At 34.1% G+C, this 8,886-nt stretch overlaps 1 protein-coding gene across 1 annotated transcript in view; it reads right to left on the bottom strand.

Annotated features, from left to right (window-relative positions):
* Positions 1-3,410: 3,410 nt before the first annotated feature.
* Positions 3,411-8,886, bottom strand: part of LOC131163366 (vacuolar protein sorting-associated protein 54, chloroplastic) — a 96,329-nt gene continuing 90,853 nt past the window's right edge. Inside the window, exon 19 of the transcript XR_009139065.1 lies at positions 3,411-3,954. The gene's annotated coding sequence lies outside the window, so the exon portion shown is untranslated. The remainder of the gene's footprint in view (positions 3,955-8,886) is intronic.

Here is an 8,886-nt window from a genome sequence, read left to right as displayed (position 1 = left end):
TCACGTACACAGCACCTATGCACAATCACGGCACATCCACACGCATGGCTTCCACATGAACTTTAATTTCGACTTCAATTCCCACAAATTATCCTTTAATATCCAGGAAAACCCCAGATGCTCACGGCCTTAATTTGGGCTCCGGCTCACATACACGGTTCTCCACGAACACAGTTCAGCTTCCTATCTTTGACGCATAATCTCATTTAATGCTCACACACACGGCACCTCTTCATGCTCATGATTCACATACATTCTAATCTCGAGTTTAATTTCCAGAATCTTTCCTGCAGTAATAAAATGCTAAAATCCAGAAATTATTTGAAATAAGATTAAATATTACAAATTGGGCACAATGCTAAAATATAGAACATACTTAGGCATTTTATTAAGAATATAATCTTGAATGTACAATTTTAAACGCCTAATTACGCAACTTTGATGCATAATCAAAGAGTACAAGAGAGGTAAAGAGACAAGGCAGGTTTAGGCACTTAGAAAATCAGTATATATGTGTTCAGTGTTGTTTCATAAATTAGCAAAATAGAATTCATGTAATCGACCCCACCTAGTGGGACTTAAGGTTTGGTTTGTTGTTGTTGTTGTTTACGTATTATCTCCTATTCTCTATGCTTTGGAGGGTATATATAGAGTTTGAGAAAAAATTAGTCATTTTAGGCCCATTAGAAAAGTTTTTAGTATAGGTTGGTCAAACGCGTACAGAGCTCAATCGACTTAGAACTAGTTGTTAAAATTAAAAATCAAATCACTATAAGGCAAAACTAGACAAACTAGTCAATCGCCCCCTAAGAACCAATCGACTACCCTAAGCTAAAAGATTGGTTTCGATCTATTTTTTATTCTTGTTTTCAAATTTAAGTTCAAGATCATGTCTTTAATATTTTTAGAGTATTACATAATAAAACAAATTATAATTTGAGAGAATAACAATATAAATTGATCATTCTAAGTCTTCAAAGAAATTTCTCTCTCTTTAACTCCTTACTACCTATAGAAAAAGAGCTAAAGCACAAAGTCCTTAAACCATAATATAGTTTGTTATCATCAAAATTAAGTTAATGATATCCAAGCTGACAAAATTTTAATTTTTAGACACATCCTTTATTATTAAAATTTAATATTTTGAATTTATGATTTAGTAATTTTAGATACAGGTTTGACCTCAAAAGATATAGGTAGGTGTACAATATATCTTATAAGGATCTCTCAATCAACTTGACAAACATTATGCAAAATTCAAGCACTAAATAGGTCCCAATGTCTTTTATCCCTCTAATCTCTTTGTCTATTTCTTTCTCACTTTATTCTCCCCTTAGTCTCCTACCTCTTTTAATCCAAGTTTTTTCACCTCCTTTTTTTTTCTTCCACCTTATTTTTACCATTTTTATGATCTTACCATTGCTATTCTTGCACTTTTGATGAGAGTTCACATAATGAGTCCATTCACAACCAACCTACCATCTATCCATCTAAATCCACACCATCCCTTAAAAAAATTTAAATTTTTTATCAAACATATTTTAAAATGTCATTCACCTTGCAATCTCTTTTTTTCCAAAGCATCACCTATGATGATTTCAACTAGAATCAATAGCATAGAAAGCAACGAGTTTTTGTTACAAATAATATTTGGCTAAAAAGATCATAAGAATGATCTATTGTCAAATTATATAGAAGAAGTTGAATAGGCTAATCCCACCATTGGCCAACATCATGAAGACTCCTTGGCAGCTGATTATAATAAGGAGAAGGTAGACTCTTAACTTGACCAAGCATGAAGAATTTAAGAATTCTTTCTGAACTGAGGACCCAAATTTCACTAAAGGGCAAGGCCATATTGTGAACAAAGATGATCTCAAGCTTGGTCTAGAGATGGCAAACTCTGAAGAGAGAAAAAAAAAAAAAAAATGAGTTAGGTGAGGACCATCCTTTGGCCTAGACTAGATCCAATTAGGTAATTGTTCTCTATCCTGCATTCTTGGTCAATTAAAACATGCTCTAAGAATTATTTACAAAATAATTTGACCAATCAAGAAATTATTTGGTCTAGGAAGAAAGTGAATATAATACATTAAATATTATAAATAAATAAAATTCAATAAAATAAATAGCATTACGACTACTTATTTATAAAAAGTAATTACAAGTAAATGGAACTAGGGAATTGTTTATGTCATCTTTATCCTTCTTGCCTCTTCATCTTTTTCTGTCACGATTGCTTCTCCCTTTAATCTCTTCCCTCTCTATCTCGCCTGACTTCTTTTAATCTAAGTCTTTTCATCTTTCTTTTTCCCTCCTACAATTTCCACAATTTATATGATTTTTACTATGACTATCATTACACTTAAGTTGACAAAGTGATTCCATTCACAACCAATCCATCATCTACCCATTAAAATCCACATGTTCCATTGCCAGTATAATAATAAAATCGATTGTAATGTCACATAAAAATCAGATTTTTGTTGATTAATTCATTACATTTTTTTTTTTTTCACTTTTTTTAAGACCAAATATGAAAAAATAAATTTTTCCATACTATTTTTTTTTTCTCAATATTTTTAAAGTAGCTATAACAAAATCCAAATCTATTTTATTCATGAGAATTACTCAAAAAATTTAGCTCACTAGTACTCAAAACATTAGATGTCTAATTTTGTTGATCACTCCATCTCATTTTTGGGCTGTTTAAATAAAAACCAGTACATAATTTGAACGAAAGCACGACCACACAAATGGAGGAAAGAAAGGAATAGAGAAAGAGGAAAAAGAAAAAGCCAACATACATGGACATGGGCGGTTCTTGAAAAATATCCTCAAATTCTGTGTAGGTATACATATTGTACCATGTATTATAGATTCATTACCACACATATTGGGTATGACTTCTGAAATGAAATGACATACAAAAAGACTAAAATATTAATTTAAATGAAGTGCATAACATAATCAAGTGATAAATTTTATTTCATTTCCAAATTTCATTCTTTGTTGCATCAACAATTTCATTTAAGAAAAAGAAAAACAAAAGCTCATTATATTTATCCTGTCAAATAATGTTAAAAATAAAAATTTATTTTAATATAATTAAAAAAAGTAAAAGTTTCAACGTTAACCATGTATAAAAATTAAGATTTTATTCATTGATTTACTATATATTTTATTCCCTTTTCACTTTTTCAGTAACCAAACATAAATAAATTTCTTTATATTTTTCTTTTATCTCCCTTGTATTTTTCAAATTTCAAATGGAAGCTGAATGAATTCATCCATACATCAATTAATTAATAATTAATAAACTAATTCAAAATAGTTGATGGCACATAACAAAAGAACAATAATAAGAAGAAAGCAAGAAATAAAAATCTGTTAGTACTATGACAAAGAACTAAACAAGAAAAAAAATGCTTTTATTTTTATGATTTCAGTATAGCAGATACCGATACAATATGATCCTTGCCGCCTCCCCCCCCTCTTCTCCTTTTTCCCCCTTTCGGGGGGGAAATGAAGACAAGGAAACCTGAAAAAGAACCCAATACTAAATTTTGTCTCCTAAAACAATCAAATCAGCCTGCTCCATCTAAAAACCCAAAAACCTACATGCCAGAGAGCAGAAAATCGAGGGTCTTATATATTCAGAATGACTTACAAACACAATTGCTGTTGACAAGAAAATGACTTAGCCCTCGCAAAATGAAAAATAACACTAAAAACAAACAAATTAGTTTACTCCATCTAGGCCACAAGCTACAGGCAAAAGAGCAGAAGGTCGAGGGCCCTATTCATTACAGATTTTGTACTCTCCAGTACTCTAGTATGACTGCTACAAAAAAATAAAAACCTCTTTGCTCCAATATGCTTCACGCCGCAACATTCAAATGTGATACAGTAGTGGTTTGTCTATAATATATACCTGAAAAGCAAGCCAGACGCCTGGAACATTTTCCAATCGTTAGCAGTCTAGACTCAAGATCACAATGCAAACTTCTCTATGTCAGGGTACAAGGAAGAAATGATGAACAAGTTCAAACTACACAATCAACCACTGTTTAAAAAAACATGCACCAACTGATATAGCATACATATATCTAATCTCCAATAATACAGTATGCAAAAGGTATCTGATTCATCCACTCACTTCTAGCATTGGTAAATTTGCCAAAACTTTTATCAGTGAAATTGCACTCTAGCACCCACAATATAGTATGCGAGGGCATCATGAGTTGATCATTCACTTCTAACCTCAGTAAAAATTGGGGCAACCCATGGATTTATAGCCGTTTGATCAGGGGGGAGCCATTTTTGCATAGAATGAGTAACTTGCATCTGAAATACAAAGATATGCTCATCAGATTGCTACCATCATGACCGAGTGAGTTCAGCCTGAATGAGGTCTGATAAGTATCATGAAGTGTGCACATGCACCCTAAATTAGGGCTCTATCTGAATATCATTTCGAAGAAATTAGCACAACCCCCTTTATCCAAAAATGAGAAGTCCTGATCCATCCAAAAGTAGGCTACAGCTCCAAAAGCTCTACAACTCTTCTCCAACCAAAAGGCCACATACAATGGCATGAAAGAACTCAATCCCTATAACTTTGCTTCCTTCCCTAAGTATTTAGCTCATCAAACACTAATCTTGATTGTGTCCATTTTATTACGGGAAAGAGAAAAACAAAGATAAATCACCTCCCACATCTAAAGGAGCAATGTAAAAAGAATATGATAGATTCGACATTATTATTATTATTATTTTTTTTTTTTTATAATAATAGAAGATTTCATTAATAGATAGAGAATTTACAAGAAAGAGAATGACCTCTCGAGACAAACTAGGACTATGATAGATTCTTCACCCCACTACAGATATAGCATTTGTTGACCAAGACATGCACTGGGTCTTTTTAAGTTCTCAAGATTCAAGAGCCTTATGCCACAAGGTTTCCTACAAATAAGAAAAGGACTGTAGGAGGAACTTTCGACTTTCAAATAGAGCCATTTTCACAGGAGCTTTCCCAGAAGAAGCTCCTCTTTCCTTGAAAAAATGATAAAATCGTATTCTCTTCAACCACCCTATCTTTAATATTAACAAAACATAGGGGTGCAAAGAGATTTCTTCCACTGCCCAACAAGCACTTCTAAAAATAAGGGACACCAAGACTAAGCTTCCCCTCTAGGTTCCAAGCTAACAAAGAAGCAAATTACAAAATCAACAGGTGAAGTGCAAAGCCACTCATTCCTCCAGAAAGAAATAGCGCAACCACACCCAATGTCAAATCCAAATGCAATGGCTGTGGGACCTACAAGGATAGGGCCATGACTCCCCCCCGCCCCCTCCCCCCCCCCCCCCCCTGCGCAGCCACCCACCCAAAAAAGACCCCTATTCGGCTTTGGTCATTTTTCTCCATTTCCCTGACAAATCTCCTGAGCTGAGCCAACAGAGCCTTAATCCAACACCCAAATCCCCTCTTTTTGTTGGGAGCACAACCACACGTTACCTCAAAAGGTTATATCTTGAATGGGTTCAATTTCTTGGTCTCAAAAGACATAATGGGAAAGAGAATATAAAATATGAGACAAAGGAAAAAAAAAGTACCCTGGGCAAGGGTTATTCTTCCACCGAAGTATGTACAGCTATAGGCAACCAAATACTGAACCGGCATGAGCATTAGAACAAAACCAAGAGTGGGAGCAATAATGTTAGGGCAGTAAAGGCATAGGGTTGAGAGTGTCCAGAGCAAGGCACACACACAATTAGCATTTAACAGACCAGATCTTTATGTCTTCAGGGAAGTAGCGATATACTTCATTTCTAGTGAACAGGTAATGGCCAACCAAGAAACCACCAATGGAGAACTTTAGACATTTATATTGTAGCTACGTTTTTTATTTAAGTCTGGGAAAATTCTAGTTAATTTAGAAGTTTAGTTAATTTAAGTTGATTTGATATTTAGCTGCTTCGGGGTTTTTGTAATTTCTTGTTTTATTGGGGGTTTTATGTAAATATGTGTTAGTAGTTGGTATAAATGCTGGACATGTAAGTTATTGTAACAGTTATTGCTTGACTCAGAATTGCGAGTGCAGCTTCTCTCTCACAGGTTCCTTCTTCTTCCCCCTTTGTTCAGTCTAATTTCTCTCATTTATTTCCTTCTCCCTCTTCTGTTCTCTCCCTATTCTGCTCTGTCCTAACTGGCTGCCCAGCAGCCTCTTCTCTCCTCTTTTGCTCTGTTCTTCTCATCTTCCTTTTTTCCTACTCTCACAATTCTCCCAATTCTCTCTGGTTTCTGATATTATGTCGTTGATCCAACAGCAAATTGGTATCAGAGCAAACCACAATGACCACGCAACCAATGTTCATCACCTCTAACTTTGCCAGAAATTACAGTTGTGGCCCTGATATTGAACACCAATCTCCAAGCACCATTTTACGACACTACCTTCACCAACAAAGGTAGACACTGCTAAAAATCCCTCCCCTGCAATTTCACCATCAACTGACAAGGGACCCAACACCACGTGCCACTTGAAGGAACCCCAGCCAACTACCCCTCAGAATCACCCACTTCCTGCAGTTTTCTTGGCATACTGCCACGGTGCCACCCTCACTGGAACCACCATTTCTCAATCTGCCACCAGCTGGAGAACCATTGCCAGAGATACCTCGCTGGGGGTGCACACGCCCCACATGCCAGCAACCTGCGAGTGAGAAACTGCCAGTGTTCTCCTGCTTCCAGTTTTACAAGAAATTGTTTCCAAATGCAATATTTTCGTTTTTTCCCTGAGATCATGAAGCTGCATCAAGGAAAATTCAAGTGCTAGCGCAGGTTATATGTTTGGGGGGATAATTTCAGCACCAACATTCAGCTTCATTTGTTGCAATTTGTAGGCTTTTATTTTGTGGAGACTTGAGAAATTGGAAAGTTCCTGAGATATTTGGACTGCCAATGCAAATTTCAGTCTTGAATGCCTGCAGCATTCAGATTGAGGCCTAGCTGCAGTATTCTGAGATTTACTGCAACAAATTACTTTCCTTCTAGAGATTTTGATATTGGTTTGAAGAAATCCATCTTCAATTGTTTAATACATATAGTTGGAGGATACATTCAGTGTGCCAGCACCTTTTTCCAAGTACATTTTCATAGCTTATTTGTGAGAAATTGAAGTGAAATATTTGAAGAATCTCTCAAAACTACAAAGTCAGCACAAGGGCCTTTTTGTAATGTTGTATGAACGATTTGGTACTTGTTAGAATTTGCATCAGTCCATATCTGCTCTCCAGTTAAAAGAAGAAGTAGAAAAAATGACTGAGTCAGTTCCATATATTTAGTTTCCCACCTAGTTGGCAATTCTCAAGAATAGAAAAAACCTAGGCGTACAGATTTTAATAGTTGTTTAGATCCTAAGATTTTCTTAGCTTGGTTGGTGGGCACTGAGAATTATTTTAGTTCGTACAGATTGTTTGACCACAAGAGTATCTACTTAGCTAAATCAAAACTTCTTGGTTTAGCAAAGCAATACTAGAAAAAAAGTTGAAAAAGAGACAATAACGTGGAGAAGCTCCTGTCATGGTCTTAAATTTCCCCAAAATTGTTGAAATTTCCGCTTTCCATCACCCTGAAAATCGAAATGGCAGTTGATTTCTATCTTGCATAATTTCCATAGAAATTTCAACGAATCATCTAAAATTTATTGAAATCTCGAAATTTCAGCGAAACTTGTCGAAATTATTAAAGATGAAATTTCTTTCAAATTCAAATGTGAGATTTAGGCACAAAGTGAAATTTCCCTCTTAATTTATCTTATTTTTTATTAACACAAATATTATTACATGGGCATTTGAAACTAAAAAAAAAATTAAATATACAACAAAATTTATCTAATCATTAATGTCTAAATTATCTTAATTTGTATAATATTTACAATTTTCATGTATATTAAGTGGGTATGTTTATATACATATTATATTACAAATTTGTTTAATATTTAATACACATTATATTACAATTATCACACCTCACACACAACATAGATGTATTTAAATTTTAATATACCAATCATAAAACATACATCTTCATAAGAGAATCCATGCTTTATTATTAATTTCCATCGTTTTTTCAAATAAAAAAAAATTAACATTGAAATATCTGTACTTTTAGAGTTCTGAAATTTTAGTCGAAATCGAAATTTAAGACCTTGCCTCCTGTTACCACATGGAGTATTTTTTGTCTTCTTTGTTTTTTTATGATAAATATATAAGAGGGCAGACTCAAGCCATACCTAAGGCTCTAAGAAACAATCGCCAATTTTTTCTATCCTCTGTTATTTTCTTTTTCTTCTCTTCCCTTCCTCTTTTCTTCTCTTCATCATCTCTAACTTTACAACAATTTATTTTTTGTTTCCATGATTTTCCTAATTTTAGAAATAAATAAATAAATGAATAAGGAATGATAACCTATTTGCATATGTTTCATCCTTTTCTGAAACACTGGTCAATTTGTACTTCAAATAACAGTGTAATTTTTAAACATCTTGATCAATTTACTGTTGCAAAATCTAATTTCCTGTAATAAGTCCTTATAAATGCATCTCATGAGTTTAAATGCCATCTCCCTGCATCCAGCTTCCGCACTAAATCTACTTACAATATATTACTATCTCAGTATGTGTAAGTTGCAGTGTCTAGGAGATTACATAAATTTACTGGGGAACTTCCTCACTGAAGTGATATCAGGTCAGGCTACATATTAGTTATCAGCATTCCTAAGCCCAATGACCCCAGCAAAAAGAATTGATTTACCCGTTTTTCTTTTTCATTTTTATGATCAATGAGATTTTAGTTGTTTCAAGTCAAAATTTCTTAAGT

This window comes from Malania oleifera, chromosome 1, assembly GCF_029873635.1.
Source record: "Malania oleifera isolate guangnan ecotype guangnan chromosome 1, ASM2987363v1, whole genome shotgun sequence".
NCBI classification, from domain to species: domain Eukaryota; kingdom Viridiplantae; phylum Streptophyta; class Magnoliopsida; order Santalales; family Ximeniaceae; genus Malania; species Malania oleifera.
Note: the sequence above shows the minus strand (reverse complement) of the source record. Positions and strands in the feature narration are given on the sequence as shown.